A 24,058-nucleotide genomic window follows, 5' to 3' on the forward strand; every position below is an offset into this window, starting at 1 on the left:
TCATTGTCGGTTCAGGTTAACAAAGCAATGATTTGACCGAGTTTTCAGTATGGATTCGATGCAGCTCCTAGTTACGATTTTTAGCATTATAGATCTTGACAACTGAAAAAACAGTTTTGCTGTTTTATAGAAACTCAGTATTCCTGTGGTCATGGCTTTTAATGAAAAAATAAGACTAATTAAGAATAAAAGCTTTCTCAGTATTCACGTAATTCATTGTGACTAATTGGATGAATAAGGAAATTTGTGGACATTTTTTTCAGAGGAAGTGTTTATAGTATGAACTTGCACATGTTGTAAATCACAAGGTACTGTCCTTCAAGGCAGTCTGTCTGAATAAAAACCTATGACCACTGTAAGCCTATTACAGGACATATTACAGGCTTTTGTTGTGTGTATCTCTGGTAATTGTCAACTCCCTTTCTTTTTTTTTTTTCCCCTTCATTTTTGCATAGCATGGTGTAAATATGTTTTACCACCACCATATTGAAGAAAGAAGGTGAAACACCTTCTTTCTTCTATATGGACAATTATGGCTGCACTTGAAGACCAAAGAAGAAAAATCCCTTCCCCTCCTGTGCATTTAAAAAAATTAAATTATAAAAGTATATGGGAATATACTAATACATATTTGCTTTATGTATACGTGGTTGTAAATATACTTGCTTTTCCTAAGAGCTCGTGGTTCTAGGATAATGTGAGCGGCTGTTCCTAAATTCTTGACATAGATCTGGATACTATGGAAAAATACCCAAGTTCCCTGTCATGCAGTTGATCTATGTCCATTACGTATTTTGCACCTTGCTACCATCTGTCCACTGGCACGCTGAATAGATGTAATAATAGGGGAAAATTCCAGCAAACCACGAACAGCATACAGTAGGTGACAGTGTCTTTCTGATCCACAGAACAGCATCAGGTGCTCCTAGACTTGCTAAAGATCTTTGATGCTTTTTTCATTTGATAATGTATTAGTTCTTTAAATCTGTTGCAATAACTAAACATTGTTTTAAAATGAATTTAAGAAATCTAGAGAATCTAGAAAGAAAACATGAGAAATTAATATAAGAATTTATTAGGTCATATATAACTATATAAAGTATCTATATTATGCTAATTACCTGGTTTTAAAAAATAGTTCAAGGGTTCAGCTGAGATCATCACTGACAAACCCTACTTCATCAGCACTCTTCCATAGGAAATCTTAAGTGTTCACAAGCAGCCAGCTCAACTTCTCATTATCTGACTGAGGAACTTCACTGTCCATTTAGATAAAATCTCTATCCTTTTTTGTTATGTTTTCATGTGGTACGCTAAGCCAACGGAAGGAAATGCAGGGTTGAGGGAAATTCCGTTGTTATTTTTTTGTTTCTATTCTTTTCTACTTAGATGTTCAAGATGACTTTTTTTCCTTGTTGCAGCATATAAATTTCTTTAATAGTGGCTTTAGCTTAACCACCTAGTGATTGATCAGCAATTTTCAGTAACTTGCTCTAGACGACCTGTCCAAGTCGGGTAGCGCTGCAGTATTTTTGGATAGAAGTGCTTACAGGCCCTCAACGGCGTCTGATAAGTGCCTGCAAGGTCAAGAGAAGTGTTGCTCAGGTAGCTTCTGACTCTGCAAGCTGTTCTATTTGGCTCTAATTCTCTGTGCATTTGGAATAGTCCATGGGGGGCACAATGACCATTGGAGTAAATACTGGCCTTCTCAGAGTGCAAATATCTATGCTATTAATATTTGCTATCTGTATTCATTCAGGGGGAAATGTCTTCATTAAGCTGCCAGACAGTTCTCTGATATTTCATGTTTGGAAATAATTTTAAAACCTTTACTTGTTAGGAAAGCAAACTGAGATGCTAAATGTACATAAAACAACGAAGGTGCCTGTACTAGGGTGGATTGTAAAGCCATGCTTTGACAGCTTCTCTGGTGGAAGTCTAAGAATTCACGCAAAAATTCAGCAAAAATCTTGTTTCAGGTTAGATTTTTAAAGTTTCTTTCTGGTCATCTGGAGACATTGGTATATTCTAGGGAAGAACTGGTTACAATTTAGTTAACTTTCTCCCCAGACATCTCTTTAATATTTGTTCATAAAATAGGACCCTTGTTCTCTTCAGGTTACAACAGTGGGAGTTGGTGGTTTGGTGTCTTTGCTTGTCTAATATGATTTATAATGTTTGTTTTGCCCCTATAAACAGGTCACAGAATTTGAATTGTGTTTTCTTTTTGATGTCTCTGTTTGAGATTACGGTACACACAATTATGGAACCAGAGTTTTCTTTTTGCTGTGACGTTAAAAGTATTCATAAAGTCTGTCCTACACAGATGTACACAAAACCCTAAAATTAATCTATACAAGAAATGCCTCATGAAAGATGGTAGAGATTTTTTTTTCCTCCTTTTCCAGCAAGAAGTGCCTTCCTGTGGTTAAGAAATGTTCTTCGAAGGGAGATGGAGATAATCTGAACAGGGAGCTCATTCTTTCTTGAAATATATTGGTTAATATTTGCTTCAGCAATAAAAAACATTTGTCTAGAGTGAGAATTTCCAAAGGATCAGGAAACTATTGATTGCATTGTATAATTTATTTTTGAGGATGAAGCTATGCAGGAAGAGTGATTTTATTTTCTGCTCATTGGTAAACATGCACACAAAGGCTTTATAGTGTTAGGTAAATTAAAACCCAATAAAAGCAGCATTATAATGTATCAAATTTTGCCATCTGTGTTCTGAAGACTTTGAAGTCCCTCCAGAGGCAATTCTTCCCTCCTGAAGCCAATGTCAGAATGACCAGTTCTCACAAAGTTCAGCTTCTACCTAAAAAGGGCTTTCTGTCCTCTTTCAGTGATCTGTTCTCTGGGATATTGTGGACTTGCATGTCTGGCAGTTGTGTGAGTTTGGTTCTTGTCTGGATGCTTTGTGAGGCCTTTGGATGATTGCCTGGGAATTCCTGTAGTGGCTCTCATCAGGCCATGGGACATTTGTTGGAGTCACAGTTCCTCTGGAGCTACAGATGCACAGAAATCCTAGATGTTTTAACGGCATGCGTTCAGATCAGACGTACCATGTATGTGCAATAAGAGTGATGTGCACATGGCTGATAAATCCAGCTTGCATGAGACAGAGAACTTTGCATCCCATCTGACCTAAATACTGGGTTTGGTTTTGTATCAGGAAAATCCTAAATGGCACTGTAAGACATAATTAAAGGTTTCTTCCCATATTCAATTTCCAATGCAGCAGCTTCTAGAGAACCTAACGAGAAATAATGGGGGTGGGAAGGGATTGTATTGCAGTAGGCAGCATATGGACCAAGTCAGTCTTCTGCTTCATGTCAGTTAGGATAGGACAGCAAACGTTAAGGAGATGATCAGGTAGCTGTGTGGACGTGCAAGGCAGCAATGAAGCTGGATCTGCTTGCAGAGCTGTGTGATTATTGGTGGCCATCCATATATCCAGCCCTCGACCAATGTCTCTCTTCAGAGAGACATTCCTTTCTTTTAGTCTGTAAGGTTCTGTTTGAGTTGTGGCTTTTTTAGGCTTTAAATTCTCATTTGGCTGAGGTTAAATGTCATTGTCCTCATTTGCTTGCTTGAGTTTTTATAGTGATTCTTGTCCTTTTTCAAGTGCTTTGTAAACACAGCATTTTGTATGTTTGTCCGTTTGGGATTTTTAAAGCTTTAGGTGTGACAGTGTTCTGTAAAAATAATAGTGACTAGGAACTGATGAGGCAATGGGCACAAACTGAAACACAGGAGATGCCGTCTGAACATCAGGAAACACTTTTTCGCTGTGAGGGTGACCGAGCACTGGCACAGGTCACGCAGAGATGTGGAGATGCTCGAAAGCTGGACGTGGTCCTGGGCAACTGGCTCGAGGTGGCCCTGCTTGAGCAGGGGGGTTGGACAGGGTGACCCCTGGAGCTCCCTGCCAACCCTCAACCATTTTACGATGCTGATTCAGTGAAATCATTTGATTATGAGCCCTCCCTGAAAGCACACTCCCCCTTTGCCCCTCAAGAAAACCCCTTTATCCTGTTATATGAGTAATTGCAGACATGTAATTTGAGAGGTGGAAAAAATACACACTAATCTAGAAACCTGTTTTATCTGGAAAAACTTCCACGGATTCTTGAGAAGCACAGTGCAAATTGTGTCCACAATTTGGGATTCCTGTTCTTGTTTTTTATTCTGAAATACTTGATCTGCACTGAGCAGCACCAGACATCAGGAAAATCTTGACTGTCCTACACAAATCACATCTCTGCTAGGGCTTTGCTGAAGCTATTTATGACTTTTGTAAGTGCTATCCCAGTGGTGATCTACAGTGTGCCCTGAGGTCTGCTTGAGTGTTAATTGGTTTATTGTTTTGCGTATGATATTAAAGGCTTTTCTGTTCAGTTTAAAGTTTGAACTGTAATTCAGCCCTTAGGATGCCCACATGTAAAGCAGAATTACAAAGCAGAAGGTTAGGATGTGGTATCCCTTTGCTGCTCTGTTGTTGCCCCGGCATATTATCTGTTTGACGCCTTTGATGGAAAAAAAAAAAAATCTGAAAAGAGAGAGTGAAAGACAACTACTAGGTTTTGTTTTCTCATCTGTATTAGACACCTCATCCTCTTCTTATGGTGACTTTTTCTGTTTCAGTTTGTGTGTCAGTGGGAAATATTAGAATTAACTTATGTCACGGATGTACCTAGTTGAAGATCAGGGCTCATTTTGCTAGGCACTGTTATTGTTTTGTTATATGGGAAGTTTTTTAAAAACAGCATTGTAGGCTTTTTTGTGCTATTTGGTATAATAATACTGTAACTCTGTAATACTTGAAACTCTATTTATGGTCAATTTCACTGTTTTGACTCCAGCCTGTAGCTTAATTCACTTCCAGTCGCAAGCCCCATTATATTTTCTGACTGCTAATACGGGGTCTGTTTTTTTCCTGTGCTTCCCAGTGTCCTTCTATTTAGTAACATGGTTGCTCAGTTGGGGATTTTAGGCAGAGACTGTTCTATTCTTGACCTGAACAGCTTTTTACTTCTGTGAGCTGACAATTTTTCTATTGAGTGTTAGGCTGTGTGTGCTCTGGATGCGTTTTCATTTTATTCATATGTAAAGATGCTCTGCCATTATTGAACACCTTTGTCTTTTCTGGAAGGATGATATATGTTGCTGAAGTTTACAAATTATATGTAAGTTGCTGTATATGTGATTCTTCATCAGTCAGTGGACAACGTAAAAGGTTAGTCTTCTAACTAATGTATAAGATTAGTTTTCTTTCAGTGAAAACATAGAGTTGATGAAACTTTGCTAGGTAAGCTTTGGGAATATTTTGTACTTGAGCAGAATTCAGTCACTTATAGTCAGGGTAAAGATTTTTTTTTTTCCCCTCTAGATTTTGATAATATCTATGTTATCAGGCAATAGTGGTTTTATATCACACTTTATATTCTTTCTAAACAGCCCTTAACTCATCACTCTCCAACTGTCTTGCTTAGACTATGCATTTTGGACAGAAAGGATAAACAAAAGGAAATCTTTAGCAAACTGAAATGCAAAAAGCGCTTTAATACTTACCTTTAAAGCTAATACATGCCATCATACTCAGTTTAGTTTCTGATAGATTTCTGCTATCGGCCAAGTTGTTATATTGAAAAGTTGAGCTTACTTAAACTACATGTTAGTTATATCTTCTCAATGATTTTGTATCACTTTGATCTATACTTCTACCAGTTTTCAGAGGTCTTTTGTTCTCTTAATTTGACCTTTGTACAGCAGTTTGTAGCTCCTTACTTTGTCTGTCACTACAGCAGGTGACTATTTTGCAATGTTGTATTTGGTTATTTGAAAGACTTCATTGGTACAATCTCAGGCACTTCAAAAGTGCTTTTATAAACGACTAGTTCACCTGATGGTAATTACACACATTTTGAATGCAGCTGGCAAAGGAACAAACCTGAGTGTGATCAAGTTCAAGATACCTGGCAGAGTGTTATCTTTCTCCACCCTGGCAGCTGAACATGTGACAGATTGATCTGAACTACTGTGAAGAGTTGGGGAAGGTGTGACTTTATGTTAGAAACTCTTGCTTTTTGTCATCTCCACCTCTGTCACTGTGTGCTTTTTCTTTTTGTCTGAAAGAAAAATTATTAATAATTTCTCAAGATCGCAGGTTAAATAAAGGCATGAAATCAATGATGCTGCAAGGCTTTTGAAATGAAAGGAACATATTTACCTCACAATGTATTTTATGGGTTATTGTAGTTTCTTCTAGTTGCATTTTATTATATACTGCTTAATGCATGTGACATCAAACTAGAAAGAGATATGTGTCTTCTGTTGTAATTTGACTTCTTTCTGCCAGAGAAAGAAGAGAAGAATTGATAAGTTTAGGGGGAAGAAGGCTTGATGGAATGTCCTCTAGAAAATTTCTTACTGGTTTCTGCAACACATGGTACCTTAACACACACATTAAAAAAAAAAAAAAAAAAAAAGAGGCAAGCAAGATAATGAGCCAGGAATGGTTTACTGTTTAAGATAATTTTTTATTTGTTTTTTGTTTGTTTATTTTTTTTAAATTAATGCCTCTTAATTTTTGGTAGAAATTAATAAAGCAGGAGCCATTTGTTAAAAGCGAGTTTCCAATCCCCCTCTAAAATGATGGAACTTCTTTTTTCTTTCTTTTGCTAAAACATCTGGGGCTCAGTAGAGTAAGCCTATGGATAAGTTAAGTGAAAGGTTACATTTCTGTGTTGTCAGATCTCTGTCAACTGCTCGTAAGAAGAATATTAAATAAATCCTTTAGGTTCTAACTGGATAGCTTACAGTGGGGTTAATGATTGATTGTATATCAAGTTCTGTATTTTGAATTGACAAATTATCCCAAGTGGGGAGGAGGGGGGAAGTGGTGTTAGTGATATTAGTTGATATCTCTATTATCTATAGATGAAAGTGTGTATATTGATATCTGTATAAATATATCAATAATATACAGACATATAGATAACATAGATGCAGTATAGATATTATATACCTATATATTACATATAGATTATATAAACATATATCTATCTGCATTTCCACATACATGTAACATTTTCTTTCTGTCCATAAAAACACATACTTGTATTTTTTATATTTATAATGCCTCTTGTCTAATGCATTTGACTTCTAGTTATTAAAATGTTTGCTCATTTCTTTGCGTGTTACTTGGTAAGCTGCTGAAAAATAATAGATGTGGGGGGATTGTGCTCTTTTTTATTAATGGGAAGGACAGCTCGCAAATAAAATTCATCAGTTTTGGGGATTGAATTAGGCAATTCAGCTATAGAGAATCATGTTTTTCTTATTGTCTATATTTTATAAAAAATTCTATCTATGGAAAACATTTATCTGAACTCAGCTGAAGAATATATGAGAAGGATAACAAGAAATATGTGATAATCTTATGTAAATAACTATCTAGCATGACATTTAATTTATTTCAGTCTATGGCAAGGTTACTTTTATTGTAGTTTGGGTGCTTCATAATGTTGCCTTCCTTATACCTTGCGAAAGATCCAATTCAGTGAAGATGACAAAAATCTAGAAATTGGAGTATCTAATATACTGCTATTTTCTCTTTATTAATTTCTCCCAATAGTTTGAGACATGGAGGAAGAGGTGGGGATGGGGATTGTTTCGTTAATAGGTTGGTTGATTTAATGGTGGATTTTTTTTTTTTTTTGATGAGTTTTGATACCAACTACTGTGCAGATATTTGTGTGCTATACAGCAGGGCATATTCAAGAAATCTCTTAGGAAAACTTGCAAAATATATTGTGTGTATCCTGGTAGGTTTCAGTAGTGGATTACATTTGTCAGTAAATTTTACAGTATTTTCCATGTGTAAATATATTTTCTGTAATATATTCTGCTGAAGTTTGTTTCCAGATGATAAGGCTGTGTAAGAACTCACTTTGTGGAAAAAATGTTTTTCCCCTAACAGTAGACTATGAAAGTTGCTCACAGATGCTCTACAGTACAAATGAGAACTGCAAAATATGCTTTTTAGTGTTATTACAGTATGTTTATGTGTTTTGGATTCTAAGATAGCTACAGCTAATTTCAGAGCAGAGTGTAGATGTATCTGGCCTAGATGTTGTGTTTCAGATGAGAGAATTAATTAGGTGAGGAATACTAGGGCTGGTTTATGTGAACAGAAAGTGAATCAACTTCTCTTCAATTGATGTGTTAAGTTGTTTTTAAGATTAGTATAATATTCCCTTTTTACAGGTGTAGAAACTGATACAGAAAGTGAAGTAACTTACGTAAGTTTGTAGGAGCCTTTTGAAACACGTATATAGACCCATGCAAACTAGAAAGCTGAGTACCAAGCCTATTAATTTAACTGTAGTGTGGGTGTCTGTGGGGCTGGAGTACCAATTAAGTGTCTCCCTGTTCCGTAAGGGACAGGGACAAACAGGAACAGACAAAGAGCTTCATAATCTTTCCAGGTCAGCTCTGTGTATGGATAAATACCTGCTACACTTAAAATACAGCTATTATTTGAACAGTGTGTGTTCTAGTGTGTAAATTCATGACCCACTTTACAGTGTTTAGATGTGCTTTGTTAAATTCCTGAGATTTCCCCTTCTCCCCTTTCCACTTACGTGAAGTTTTGACTTTGCCTGTGATAGCTGGAAACACTGAGAGAAAGGAGCGGGGATAGAGGGAGGGAGAGATCGGAGGCAAGTGTTGTTTCGTGTTCCACTCATTTGCAAGCTGACTCCTAATGTGTCAGGATGTACAAGCAGGAGGAAAAGAATAGAGAAGTGTGTGAGCAGAGGTGAAGAACTGTCGTTACCCTCCACTGCTAAATAGGCAGAGTAGTCTGATGTCATTGTGACCATAGGAACAAAAAAAACCCCACAGACATGCTAGGCTTGATTACATCAGTTCATAAAATTGGCTTTGCTTTCCTCTTTGCACTACCAGCTTTGATGCAAAAGCTGATGTAATGCAAGCACACTTAGTAAAAGTGCAAAACAACCACGTTGTATTTTTTTTAGCTTCAGAGAGGATTCCTTGTTATTGAAGGCAATGGTGATTTTGCCACTCATTTCAGTAAACACCTTTAATAACAGTTGACTAGATGACATTCAGCTGGACTGGCAGAGACACATTTCCATCTTTTGATGCTGCTTCTAGCAAAATCCATAGTTGAAATGGAAAATTTTACTTCTTCATCCTCTTTTACATATACACAGGAACTTGAATAGAGCAGAATGGAAGTCCTGCGTTATTTTAATGCATTGAAATGTGCAAATATATTTCCTTTTTTTGTTGTTGTTGAACTTCCTGCTTATTCTGCCAGTATATATGAGAATTTGAATGGGTCCCAGTAAGAAAGCTTATTGAAGCAGGATTCCCAGCTTGCTTCAGTGAGGGGCTTTGGCTCAGTTAGGATGCCTAGACTGGCCAATACTGAAACATCTGCTATTTATCTTTTGCAACTTGTTTCAGGAACATGGGTAAAAAGGTGCATTCTTGCAGAGCTATTTACAAAATGAGAGCTTGAATCTGGTTTGATGTAGCTTAATGATACATGAATATATATATTATAATTAAGTTATCTTGGTGTTTACTGAACATTTATTTGTGTTGCAAAATTTTTAGACTGTCTCTGTTAAACGGTAGCTATCAACATAAGATTGGTTATCCTGTACATTAAATCTGAATTTCATACTTTACCAGCATAGTCTGGGAAATGTTTAGAATGTGGTTTTGGCAAGTACTGAGGTGGTGTATACTGAGTAATGCTTGTAATAAAAGTGAGCCATTAAGTGTGATGTGAAGAGAATATAAATTTAGCACATGAGAAATGACAGTAACTATTCTCCATTTTTGTAAGCTATTTGTTTAGTGTAATGACAGATGTGGAGGAGGAGGGTCAGTCTTGGAGAGGAACTTAGCATTGGGAAGAACTGAGTGCACGGTGGGTCATTTTGCCACCAAAAGTCTACAACCATGTAAGCATAAAACATCAGTTTGTCACACTTACCTGAATTGTTGGGCATTTCTCCTTTAAAACTCTGGTTTGCCTGCTTTTGAAAAAGTAGTGTTAGGTGGTTTAAAATTTTGTTTCTTATGCTATAAAAACAGTTAAGAACCTTGCGTTAATATCATACTAATATCATCGGACAGTTCTGTTATTTACAATAGGAAATAATTTCGTGATGTAGTTCATTCTCGAATTACAAAAAGAACAGCTGCCCACAAAAGGCGGTGGGGGATAGAAATTTATAGTTTTCCAAAGTATATAGGAAAGTTATATTTAAAAAAAAAAAAGGGGCAAGGGGGAGGAGGAAGAAGCAAGTATTCAAATTTCCTTGGAAGCTCTGTGTTTATGTAAAGTACAGCAGCTGCACTGCACACTACCCTCTCTGAATGACCTCAGTCCTGAACAAGACAGACTGTTCCGGGTGCAGGTGTGATTACTGAATTATTTGTTCTGTTTTAGTGTCAGTCAGTTACAGTGAGGTATTCTGGGCAAAATTTGTATCTACTGAATAAAGTGAATTGGTATATTTGGTATTCCACAGTTCGCTATGTGCCTTCCTGCTATTGCAGAAATAGTTTATTTTATTCTGTTGAATTACATTAGTTAAATAGGACGGACAAGAGGAAGTGACTCCAGCAGCAACAACCTCTGAATACATCAGGCAGGCAGACAGAAAGACAGGATTGGACTGAAGATGGTGCAGGACATAAAAGATAGTTTTGACAGCTGACTTGTGATCTTTTTGAAGAGGTTTGTATATGCTGTTTGAATTGGGAATTTTAAGTTTCTTCTCCATGCTGCATGAGAAATAGAGCTGTGAAAAGTGCTCACTTCTAATGTGTGCATATGCAGTCAGCCTTGGTTTGAATTTAACTATTCTTGTGAACCTGTCAGTGGTTAGCTGAGCTACCTTAGATCACATTGGTCATTGCCAGGTGTAGGTACCTGTTTATGCTCTGTGTGCCTTTTACCTCTTACTAGTTTATGAAGTTTTACAGAAAGATCCTGTTCCTTCATTTGTGTTTGGTGTAGACTGCCAGAGAGTAGGCCTACATGTACTGAAACATGGCTACTTTTCTCACTCTTGTTTCCAACCAAACAAGTCCAGTCAGACTATGGGGAAGCGATCTTGTTGAACACCTGAATTTTTTCCATGTGTGTAGGATGTAGGCTTTTCAGTGTCTTGGAAGAATCAGCACAGATGTAGAACCCACAAAAGCAAGTCGTAGAAAGGTGGGTGTAGTTTTCTCCAAATAGTTGATAAGAAATTCAATGTCTGCTTTGGCTACCATTAAAGAGAGCTATTCATTCAATGTAAGATGTATGACTTCAGCAGCTAAGTCCATCTAACACTTTCAGCAGGTTCTCCCTTTTATTACCTGAAGGGATATAGTGTTCCAGATGAGCTGTAATCCTATAAGGGTTACAGAGAATGGTGGAAATAGTGTTACTCCACATTTGAGATCTGTCTTCTATGGATCTGCTATCCTGTTACTTCTCTGTAAAAGCATGGTAGTGGCATGTCTGTTGGCTTCATGTGAGGCACAGAGCATTAGCATAGAAATATGTTTGAGAATTTGATAAAATTTATTTTTAAATGAAAATAGGTTAACATGGATGGATTCCTATGCAAACAGCAATATACTCATAAACATTTTTTCTTATGTTAAGTGGGCATGCTATTGCACTGTGTGCTTTATTAAGTGAGAAATAGATGAAAAATGGAAAGAAGTTTGCTGAGGGTGACTGATTTTTAAGTCCTGGTTCTTGTTTCTGATCCAGTGCAATTTCTTTAAATGATCTGCTCTAACTGAAGACTTATAGGGAAATAGATCAGATATCTATGAAGATGGTTTTAGGTGCTCATGAATGATAAACTAGCTTGATTGGCTGGTACCAGTCAAATAAATGTGTAGACCAGTGTACTCATAGTATAGCGTGGTTCTTTTGAGCATAAGAATTGTCTGCTAGCTATTTTGCTTTTAAACCATCTGAAGTAGACAGATCTTCCTCATGAAATCAGTAATGCATTCATGGTAAGACTTGGAAACACATCAACATTTGCAATGGTGGGAAGCAGCTGAAGAGGAATTTGGCAGGGTCAAGGACAGCTCAACCACCACCCACTACTGTTGGTATTGGGAGTAGTGAACCACTGCAGTAAACAGCTGGTATTTCTCTGAGTCATTCATTCTGTTGTTCCCATCTCTTCACTCTGTCTAGGGTGTGTGGGTGGCCAGGTACGTTTCTAGGCAGGCAAGTCATTAAAATTGATGTCACAAATCACAGTCATGTTATGGGGGAGGGGGGAGATGGTTGCATCCCTTTCTTACCCCTTTAAAACCTTTATGCACTCATCTACCTGATATATGTGACCATCAGTAAAAAGGGTAGGGGAACAACGTATAGATGGGCAGTTATTGTGCCTCACAAGGATACGATAGCTTGTATCCTTAGTTTCACCTGTCTATTAGTATGCCAAGCACTAGGCTACAGACCCATATTAAGGTGCAGGAGGGGTCTTTCCCAGACACAGAACTATGAATGTCTTTATGTATTTATTTGCCTGTCTGCTTCCTGGAGGGTAGATGCTGGTTTTAGGTTAATGGAGCTTGATCTGCTGCATTGAGGGTGTTAAGGTTAGGTGTGATACGGTTGGGGGCATGTTGAACTTTAGCAGGTAATATAGCTTGTGCTTGAATCACTTCTGCCTCCTGTTGAACAAAACGGGGTGCAATAATACAGTACCCAGGCTGTGTCTCTTGGAGCTTGATGAAGGTCACAAGCTACCTTAGAATTCATAGTGCGCTAGCTATTCTGAGCTAATAGCTTGTGTGTGTGTTCTCAACACCAGTGTTGGACATTTTGCTTCAGGAAAGGCACCTCCATGTAGAAACTTAGGGCAAGGTTTGTTTCTTTATGACCTTTGAACTTGTTTGAATGTTTTTCTTAATTATGTTCTTTCAGGTAAGACAGTGAAGTCTCTAACTGTTCCAGAAGGAAAGGGTCTGGAAAGAAAATGAACTCTTGTCTTTGGCAAATAAGTATCAGTAACAGCGGCAATGGGGGAGCTTCTTCATTTTTAAGATATTTACCTGAACCAGTCTTGATGAACTGAGTAACACCTGAATTTGGAGTTACAGATTCAGAGGAAGGAAATTCTTTTCATGTCTTAAGCTCTTAGTCGCTGAAACCAGCAAAGTGGCTGCTTTTCATTTTTGTGTAAAGTGCTGTTGCTTTTGATATGCAAATGGTGCACTGTACCATATAACCTCAGTCTTCTAGAGAGCAAAAGGAAGGGCAGAGAAAAGCGTGTGTGGTGCAGGAATTCAAATGATATGGAAAGAGGGTTCCTACTCTTTTTCACAATTCAGTCCTAAATTCCAATAAAGCAAAAAGATCAAATCAGTTTGGACTCCGAGGGCAAGGATTGCCCTGTGTGATAAGGGACATTTGAGAATTTCTGCATGTAATGAATATACAAGGTAACTGAGCTGACTGAATGGTAAAGCAGCTGTAGTGAGCAGTAATAGAACTGAGTGGGTTGTAGCTGAGCGACAGCTCATCGTATAATCATCATGTTTTCCACTTAGAGCATCTCTGAAAAACAAGAAACATGGTTTAATTCTTTTTTCTTCTTCCTTTAACAAGAGATTTTGAGTAATTATTTTTTGGAAAACCTTCTTTGACATCTGTGCTATGGATATATATTTTGACTGATAGAAGTGTTATTGTCTATGGTTCAAAATGTATTCTCCCTCCTCCACCGCATTAAATCACACAGAGAATTTCCCCTAGTCATTTTTCTGTTTCCTGAATCATCGTCTCTTGTACAGAGGTCACATTTGCTCTGCTGGCATTCCACGATGCAGAAGTAATCACATAGCAAAGTACAGACTTCTGCGAGTTTCAGTGGTTTTGATGCTTTCCATTCTTTTTCCCACCCACCCCTCGGCCTGGAGAAGCTGCGGGCAAGAAGCACAGATGGGCGGCAGGCCGAGGAGCGCTCTGAATGCAGTCCGCTGAGATTGCCGTGGCTCAGCCATACAGTGCTGATGAGGCAGGCCATAGTCTGCCTTTCTCCTCTCTCAATCCTCAGTTCCGAGCAGCTGATTGAGGAGAAACAATGCTTCCATGATTATATAAAGCAGTAACAGGTTCCCAGTTTTTACAGGAAGCTCTCACTAACCTCCAAGTCAATCTTTTGTGTGTGTGTGTGTGTTATCAGACGAGTGACAACTGGAAAATGGCTTTATTTGGTGAAGTAGGATTTAGAGGAAAATAGATCTCATGAGATGAAGCTAAAATCAATAGGAGACTGTGGTTTATGCTGTGAGTCTTCAGGCATCAGTATGTACTGCATGCTCTAGTTTTGCCTTACATTTTCTCATCCAGTAGTGACCAGGAAGGTCCTATCACACGTGAACAGATACTCTGAAATATGGTATAGTACTACTCTTCATTAGCGTGCATTGGAGCTTGTCAGGTTTTGTATCTGTAGATGTGTTTTCTAGTTAATAAATTATGATTCATTTAAAAGTGAAATTGCATTTATTATTTGTAAAGGTGAAGCTGTCCCTATGAAGTTGAAGTGTTGTAAAGAAGTCTTGAACGGTAAAACTATGGCTGTGTTTTTCCTGCCAAGTCAGCAAACTGGATGGTTGGTGTGGAGTGCAAAAGAGTACCTTGTATTGCTTGCATCTTACATTCTTGTAGAAGAGGGTAGCTCAGTTTGCAATTACAATGCACTCCATTTATCTGCTAAAGTTTGCACAGCTCTCTAGCAACAGGTTTTCCTAATGTAATCCTGCATTGAAGTGTCTGTATGCTTGTAAATTACTTTGCTGGTAGTTTTCAGAGAAAGTTCTTAATGTGGCTTTGTTCAGTTACTATTGTGGGTTTTTGCATGTGTATAAAATGTAGGAATAGTTTTTTCTCAGAAATTCATTGCAGTTAAGTTAATTAGAAATCATCAGAAATTAAGAAGATACATTTCAAATAAGTCATTCATCTTTTACCACCTAGGAATGAATGAAGGACATACTTTTAGATTAGTAAAAGGCATAACTTTGCCCATAATGGAGTACAATAGGAAAAGAGTTGTGATTAGAAACTTTCATTAGTGAAAATAACTAGCGATTAAGCACTAGTTCAAGATCTGTCGTCTTGTACCAAAGTCTGAAAGGCTCATGGGAAATGATAAAAGTTTTCAAACCACAAAAAAAATGAGAATCCACAGGTAAAAGTCAGTTACTCTTAGCATTGTTTAAAGGTGAGACATATTAATTGATCGTCCCCTGAAATTTTTGTTTGCTTAGTAACAGAGTTCACAGTATTTAAAGGATATTTGTAAGTGTGAAGTTCATGGAAAACCTTCTCTGACCTCACTGAAGTTGAGATTTCTTCCTGTGTGTTCCAAAAGATCTCGGAAACACACCGTCATGTTGGTGACTAGGTGTTTGCTTTCATGTGAACAGTCTAATTGTGTCAGTAAAACTAATCATGGGAGTAGATTTGTATGGGTTTAAACTCTTCTAAATTCAGGACAAAATAAATGAAAACATGATTTTAAAAGTAACCTTTTCATATGTTAAGCCAAATGATAATTATTTTGAAACCTACATCGATGCACTTGCTGACTTTATATTATTCACAAAGAAAATTGTACTTTAATATTTTATGTTAGTACTGATGGTGACGTGAGAGAGAAAAAAAACCTTAGAATTGGAATTTAATGTTTGTAATTTAGGCTACAGTACAATTCTTGAGTCTACAAGAAAAAAGTGAATTCACGTGCCAAGACACACCATACTAAATATTCTTTACAAGATTTGTATTTTAGTTTACAGATAATCTTTACCTGATCATTTTATGTGGTTTTTGTTTCAATTTTCTGACTGTAAGGGGGGAAAAAAGCATTTTTCAGAAAGTAATTTGGAAGTCTTATAACTGGCTTACATAAGGAAAAATAATTAAGATTTGAATTACATATCTCAGGGGTTTTTTATGTGTGGAAGCGTGACATCATTTTTATTCCCTGAAACTTATTCCTTTAATGAAAGTAAGGCTACAGAATGAGCTTTTGTTGAGCTAATCGGTGAAATCAAACAACTTTGTATTTAAAAACCAAAACAAAACCAATTTTCTTCATAAAGTTAAACAGAAGTGGTATGAATTTATCAGGCTAGGCACTTTAATTATAAAATGTAACCCTTTTTCCAAGGTATTTTCCCAGTATTAGAGTTTCTCTGGTTCCTGTTTCTTAAGATGTTTTAATGCAAGTGTATAGATAGTTATGTAGTCACAATCTACTTCTGGATTTCAACTTAGACCCATGCCATTTTTAACTTGGAAAAAACCCTTAGAACCCATTTAATTGAGAATTTTGAGCTTTCAGTGGCTAGAAAAAAAAAGAGCTACTTATTTGATTGTGTTTTAAAAAAAATAAATATGTACAATAAAGTCTAGGTGTTCACAGCATTGGGGAGATAAAAATAAGTTTTATGATCTTGTATTTCTCAGTCCTGTTTACAGAGACTTGATGAGAGTAGATGACTGCATTTCTGACAGCACCGAAGAGTTGTATTAATTTGATGAAGTGTAGCTAGACAGTCAAGTAATTTAGTCTTTCTTACTCTTAGTAAAATGTTCCTTGGCTATTGAAGAAAAGGAAGATATTCCAGTCCACTTTTGTTGCCCCAGTTTTCTAGGACAGGTGGGACTGGTGCTATTTCCACAGATCTTTATTTGTGAGATTGCTAAGAAATGTGCAGACATGTATTTGGGAATTTCTTTGAAACACAAGCTGTGTACAACATGCAGCTAAAGCCCTCACACCTCAGCTCCAAACCAGCTTAGTTTTATGCAATTAAAGGCGAAGACTGATTTTCTCACAGTCACCACATCAGAAGGTACCTGTCTGCTCCCCCGGGCCAGCAGAACGCCAGCTCTGTGGAGCAGACTTCAGTTCTGCCCCCCGTACAATTGCAGTGGGCCGACCTGTAACTAGCTGCATTGCAGTACACTGAAGCTGTGGAGCTACGAAAGAGGAGAGCTGATCTGAAAGGTCACTGGCACTGAAGAAAAGAGATTCTTTACCCCACTTGCTTCGCGTTGCCTACTTTGTACTGGCTATGGTGGTTTTGCAGACCCTTCTGTGAGCTGATTCAATCCAGCACAAAATTCTTCCAGACAAGAAAAAGTAGCAGGGTTATTTTCTGTTGGCTGAGCGAGTCGAAGTGGCCCACAGACCACTTGGGCAAGTATCAGAGCAAATGAAAAGGAGCAAATGGCACCAAGTAGCCCGAACCAGTGCCACAGAGAAGGAAGAAGAATTCACCTTTTAAAGCTATTAGGTTTTAGCATTGTCTTTGAGTCAGTACAGAGTAGTTTTGCTGGGAAAGTAGTGTAAAGCAGATATGTGGATGTTGGGGATGACATCCATTGTTTGTTCAATTCAGATTTTAGCTATTTTATTTCAGAAGATGAATGTAGATAACTGATAAACTTGAGAGTTTAGATTTGGTAGCTTTCTAACATGGGTCTGGAAAAGTGTCTCTGCTTTATGTGATAAAGAAGTATGTGTTGTATATAAGGTCTTTGATTAAAAAGAGAATTTTCCATTGTAAAAAGGTGTCTTTAGCTTTTGACCACTCAAACCATTACTGAGTTTTCCATGACTTCATGCTGTTACTACAGATGCTGAAAGTCAGCAGCAATAAACATAACCAGGAGGTTTATCATGTCTTAAATTAGAGGTTTGGACAAAAAGACTGCTGCCTCAAAGTGACACATGCTACTGAGAGCCAAAGGGAACATATAGAAAACTTTCCAAAATCTTGGTGATACTGTTTCTGTCAGTGTTCAAATACAGTAACTTTTGCAAAAACTACTTTAGTACCTAATCATGACAAAATCTGAGGTCTGCCATAAACCTCAAACATGGGCACTTCCAGTATACCTGTAGTGTCCCATTACAGCCTTTCATGATGGAACTGATCGGAATAAAATTGTTCACAAAGGTCTTTGTTTGCATTTTGAAGTTGGAATTCTTCAGTATGTATGTTTCTTTGGGTTAATGAAAAAACACATATAACCATAATCTGCATGACTGGAAGTGTGTGTATTTTATTTTCAGAGATAGAATTACAAATCTGAGCTTAAACAGTAATATAATCAATATATTGATAATATGTATCACATAATCAAATGTGAGAACATACAGTACTTATTAGAGTGTAATCATGTCAAAGTATTACTACACCAAAACCTTTCTGAATCGTTAGTGAGAAATTGTCACATTTTAGTTATGCTGTAAACAAAAGACAGATTGAATTTTGAAAGCATTAGTTACCTTTATAGGAACTTACTGGAAATGTCTGATGTTCTTTCCATAAAAACTTCCTTGTGACTGTTCCAGTTTGAATCTAGTGTCACTTATTTTTCTTTCGTTATGTATGAATCATTTTGCCAGACTCATCAAATAACTGAATATAGAATTGAATACTGAGGTCAAATTAATTGCTTGTATTGGCAATTACAATTTCATTTAAATCTGTAGTTCACAATCATAGATAACTATGGCTTTTGCTATGGCCTCTACATTGAAAGACAAATTTTGTGTCTCCTCATCCATTGCTTGTGCTGTTGCATGAATTTCACCCAATTAAGATGAGACCGATATACTTCCTCTCATTCTCCTAACCTCTGTTTTATTATCCAATGGATGCATGCAAGTGTCCAGGGGTGGTTTTAGCAGGAGGCAAAGTAACCAGGAGATACTTTTCTCTGCAGTCTCTTATGTATTCCTTTTTTTACTTCACATTTTTGCTGTCTAGAGAGAGCTTTGTTCTGGCTATTTTTGAACTTCTGCAATTAAACCAGCTGTTTTTAATGGCATTTCAGAGAAACAAATGGGCACTTCGATGGACAGTGATGCTCTGAGTAGTTCTTCCGTGTGTGCTGTTTCTAGAAGTGTTTATTGAGTTTTGTGAGTATCAAGCGGTTCAGCAGGATGTGAGGGCATCAGAACAGCACAACAGGCTTGGGCTCTCTTTTTGTTTCCACCAACAGCATTACTGATGCACCACTTGTTCTCAATGATTTGTGTAATGTGTGTTGTGAATGAAATGTTGCTGGTGGAAAGGAATCAAACGAACTCAAAGATCTTGAGCACCGTTCTTTGGCTATGAGAATTTTAGCATAATTATGTGTACTTGTACAATCTGGACATAACAATATAAACACTACAGGGAAATTGAAGTGAAGTTTGGGTAATGTTTTCAGTCTAGAAGTCTGAAATAAAGACCTCTGCAAGATTGAAAAAAGTATCTGGACAATCTCTTAAAAACCTATCTTAATTAGGCATTTTGGCTTGTTTCTTATAATGTTGGGAATCAAAGGTACGATATCTGTAGTCAAAAATGTAAGTATACTTTTGCCTATGGACTTCAGTAGACATCTGTAAAAATGTACATATAAGTTCCTGATTGCATCGAGTTGCATGTTCATTTTCCACACACTAAATATGTTATTTTTGTGACCACCAACAAATACTCTGTGTATCAATATGGAGGATATTTAGTTCTTTCTGGTCAGGTTACTGTAGCGATTTTCCCATTTCAGTGGAATTTCACAGAAGAGTGAACTTAGTGTTCTAGGTGGCTGACACAAGTTAACCAGGTGAAAATTCAACCGAACCTGAAAAGCAAGCAGCATCTTACATCTTTAAAAATGACCAGTGAAGGTGTGTTACATTGAAATAAATTTGTGTGACAACATATACTAGGAAAAATATAGCTGAGAGAGTGGAAAAGGAAAATAGAAAAGATTGTTAGTCTTCCTTTTTCTAAAACAAATATATTTAATAAATATGTGGATTTGCTTACAGAAATATACAAGTAAATATAAATATATATATGAATTTGTTAAGAAAAAGCAAATTGCATATAGAGAAGAAAGTGTAATAGCCATAAAAACTTTACAAGATATTATGTTTAAGACATTTATTGATAATGTCTTAAACACTATCAATGTTTTAAGACCTTGATTAATGGTAGGTAGGCTAACAGAGAAGCAGACTTTAGTCACGGTCAGAAAGAATGATATTTGGGCAGAGTATCAGTAAACAGGCTTTAAAAGAAGAGTATGTGCTGATCATTGTTGCTCTCTTAAGAGGTAAAACAGATAAAAAACTAGATAAACTACAACATGCTCAGATATCCAGTCAAGAAACAAAACATCATCATGTAGCTCTTTAAACCACTTGGGTCTATACTTCATGGTTAATTTAATTAATGCTGAGGATTCTTTTAGATCAGTCTGCAATGCTTTGTCGTTGCTTGGTTTGTTTGTTTTTAAATAATATGACTTTTTTTTTTTTTTTTTTACAAAATCAATAAACGTCAATCTGCAGATGAATGTTTCATGAGTAGAAAGGGACTAAATATACTGGATCAGCTGGAATAATTTACTGAGTTCTGTCGATGACATGGAATGTACAGTCAAACTGGTGGAAAACCAGCCCTCTCAACTGGCTTTTGAGGTATATTGCCTTTGTTTCTCTGAACCAAACAGTAAGGGGGCTGCACTCCTAAAAAGCTGTCATCTGATGTACATACCTCTGCAATGGCAAAGCAATCTCAATCTTAAGGCATACTGTTTGGGTTTATCAAGTTACCTTTTAGAATATTTATGTCTAGGTTAATGTGTGCCAGTGGTCAGTCAATGTTTCCCTCCAGAAAGCTTCCTTTCTGTCTCTGATAATGAATGTTTCCTTTGTTTAATCTGAATGGGATTGGGCTCTGGCTGAAGATCTTGATGGAAAAGCTATTGTGATCTCAACAATGAGATACTGAAGTGCTTACACAACAGTCTTGGGAATGGTCAAAGCTGGAAGAAAGGGAGAAATTCTTTCTCCATAATAGTGCTGCAGACTAAGATTCCAGGGTCAGGGTGTGTAGTAGGAATGATAAATGGATGCAGACCAGTGTCACTTTTGGAGTAAAACATGTGCTGGTCTTCTCTCCATTCTCACAGGCACATGATACTGCAGAGCTTCAAAATCAGAAGTAAAATCAGCTGGACAGTTGACTCTTGCCTTCCTAAATAGGTAAACATATTAAAAACAGAAACAGGGGCCTACCTACCTTGTTCCTGTAAGCAGCTATAAACATCCTCTCCACCCCCCAAATTAGCATCTGTCATTTAGTTGTTTTGAAATGCTGAGCATAAGGGCCTTGCAAAGAAAACAAGAATTTAATTTGGTTTTTGGTTGGCAACAATTGGGCATAGCCAACCAAAGAAACCAACTAAAATTATTAACAAGCTAACAGCATGCCTATTGCCTGTGGCAACATAGAGCTGATGGATGATGCAGTGTTACTCATTAAATGAATCTTTATCTGTGTTTCCTAAGGCTTGGATGCTAAAAAAAGTTCCTAAAACCATCCATATCATTGACATGTTAAACTGCTGCAGCAGTTGATCTGTCACTGCAGAAGCTCTGTTTTGGGCTTTGTTCCTTGCTTTTATATTTCTTAACACTTCATTCTGTAATAACATGGTACAATCCATTGTGAGACTTAAATGGAAAATCCCCATAGTAATAACCTTGGTAAAGATAGTGAACTGAACAATACATTTGCTAAAAAAGTGGTGCTTAGTTGGTTATCAGCTGCTGTAAATTGCCATTTACTTACTGACTTCTCTGTCCTTTTTTTCTAGGGAGAAAGTGGGTTTACAGGTGTGGATGCCTGCCTCATTTGCTTCACCAAAATGAGATAGGGCATGCAGGAGGGAAGGGAGATTTTTGCAAGTAGAACCTACCATGGTGAGTTGGATTTTGTCTCTGCTTCTGCTACAGAATTTCTCAGTGATGCTAAATACATCACTTAAAACAAACTTTTCACACAAATGTTTCTTCTTCTCTGTAAGTATGTTATGCATAACACTTCCTTGGCAGCAGTGCTGGATTGAGAACTTCTTCCCTACTGCTTTTTCTTCCCCTGCCATATTAGGTCCACAGAACTGCTTGAGGGGACCTTCAATAAATCAAAGCAGCAAACTAAATGGAGCTGAAAATAATTAATTTCTACCATGTACATGAGAAAAGTATGAGAAACTGTGGTCTGTATTCTTGATTTGACACCACATGGTCTGTCTTGAACATTATGCTGAAAATTAAGTACACGGGAACTAGATTTTCAGTTTTGAGTTGCTAAATACCCTTTGAAATTGTACTAAGTGCAGGGACTCAGAATTAATAATGCTTTTTAAACAGATCTGTCTTCCTTGGCTACACTTTTAAAATGGTATAGTAATTGCACACCTTACAGGCATTTTCTTAACTAAGCTCAGTAATGTTTTGTGAGACATGTATGTACTGAACAGATGAGCATGGAAGCAAAGAAAAAAAAATCCTGAACCTCCCTTGAAGAGGTTCAAAATGTTACAGTAAGTCAAATTCCTGGGGCCACACTTGCATGGCCGTGTTCAACTGAACATTTGAAAAAACTGCTGTCGTGAGCCCTGTCGATTCTGCAAAATGTTTAAAAGCAGGGATCTTGAATGAAAATACCAGAATGAGGATACAATTGAAGACTGTATTATAATGCTTATGCACAGGAGAACTGAATGAAAATTCTACATTCTTGCATTTACTAAATTTGACCTACAGGGAGTTATGGTCAGAAAATTCTTCTACCACCTTTGGCTGTGTATACCATTGAGGGAACCATGGCCTCGAGGCTATGCAGTGTTCAAACTTTAAATCCGTGTACTTTTTTTTTTTGCTAGAATAAAGCACTTTCAGAAGTGGGACTTGACGTACCAAACTATCTTCAGGCTTCTGCGCTGTTGCTGAGCTCATCAGTTCTCTCTCTAGCTGATGCATAAATTTTTTCAGAACTCCACCCTCCTCTGTGGAAACTGTATTTATTTAAGCTGTAGAGGATTAAGAATTATATTAGTAAAACCTTTGGGATTCTTGCTGAGGGTTTTATAAGTATCCCATTCAATCATGGAGAAAAAGCTGTATCCAAGTGTTGTATATTGGAACCATTGTCATCCCAAAAGTCCTTGTGAGTTTGGACACTGCACTCGGCATCCGCAAGTCCCTGTCTTTCTACTCGGGTTTCAGACTAATTTTATTTGTCCTTGCCAGATCACCAGTACTGAACAGATTGCATTGCTGTGTTCTGCTGGGGCAAAGTCAATCCACATTAATGACTTCTTTAATCTTTTAAAAGTGATTATTTTATTTGGGGCAGTGACTGCAGCCAATTCCAGTCTCTTGCTAGTGATAGTGGTCAAATAGAGATAAGCAGTGCATGCATAAGACAAGTTAGACTCTAATCTTTCCACATTTTATACCTAATTTAACTGAAAAAAATCTTAAACTTGGTTCTCAGGAGTCATAACATTTCATGGCTCATGTGGTTTACCTTCTCTAACCTTGATTTCAGGTAATATTGGTTAGCACTCTATATGCTATTAGCTGTTATGTATCTAATCTAAACCACATCTATCTGATGTCTCATCTATGCATTTGAAGTATCTAATTCTATAGTATAATTTTGTTAGTTTTCGCTTTTCAGGGACTAGAAGAGTAGGAAATCAGAGTAGACCAGGGAACCTGCAGATCTGAAGAAAAAGAAGGAAATGAAATGATTTATTATTCCACCTTACATTGCCAATCTAAAAGTCTTTTGTTGGCAAAATTCACTTCCAAGCATTTAGTCGTTTGTTGCAAAGATAGATCCTTCTTGAGTATTCCTTTTATGAACTTTAGAGAAGTTATTTCTCTGTGTGTTCCCTGATGTGTGACTTGGAAAAGAAAACCCTGGCTTAGGTGGCTAAAGCTTAAAGTCGCGGATGCTATTGTGTTGCTGTCTTGAAGCTGTAGTATGTGCTGTGTAAGCCCTTCAGTTCCTACAAAGCTTAATGTCTACTTTGAAGGGGGTTTTCTGGGCTGTAAATAAGCCCGAGTTTCTCTCGCCCTCACCCCCAATGCCTGCTCTG

At 37.2% G+C, this 24,058-nt stretch overlaps 1 protein-coding gene across 7 annotated transcripts in view; it reads left to right on the forward strand.

Moving 5' to 3' along the window:
- OTUD7A (OTU deubiquitinase 7A) overlaps positions 1 to 24,058 on the forward strand; it is a 124,389-nt gene that overhangs the window by 24,775 nt on the left and 75,556 nt on the right. For 5 of the 7 annotated variants that reach the window (XM_068410104.1, XM_068410110.1, XM_068410106.1 and 2 more), the window contains exons 2-3: positions 21,077 to 21,149; positions 21,764 to 21,869. The gene's annotated coding sequence lies outside the window, so the exon portion shown is untranslated. Of the gene's footprint in view, positions 1 to 20,453; positions 20,583 to 21,076; positions 21,150 to 21,763; positions 21,870 to 24,058 lie in introns of all 7 variants that reach the window. The other 2 variants (XM_068410107.1, XM_068410109.1) reach the window with 2 other exon arrangements.

Source organism: Nyctibius grandis, chromosome 11 (assembly GCF_013368605.1).
Source record: "Nyctibius grandis isolate bNycGra1 chromosome 11, bNycGra1.pri, whole genome shotgun sequence".
Taxonomy (NCBI): Eukaryota; Metazoa; Chordata; class Aves; order Nyctibiiformes; family Nyctibiidae; genus Nyctibius; species Nyctibius grandis.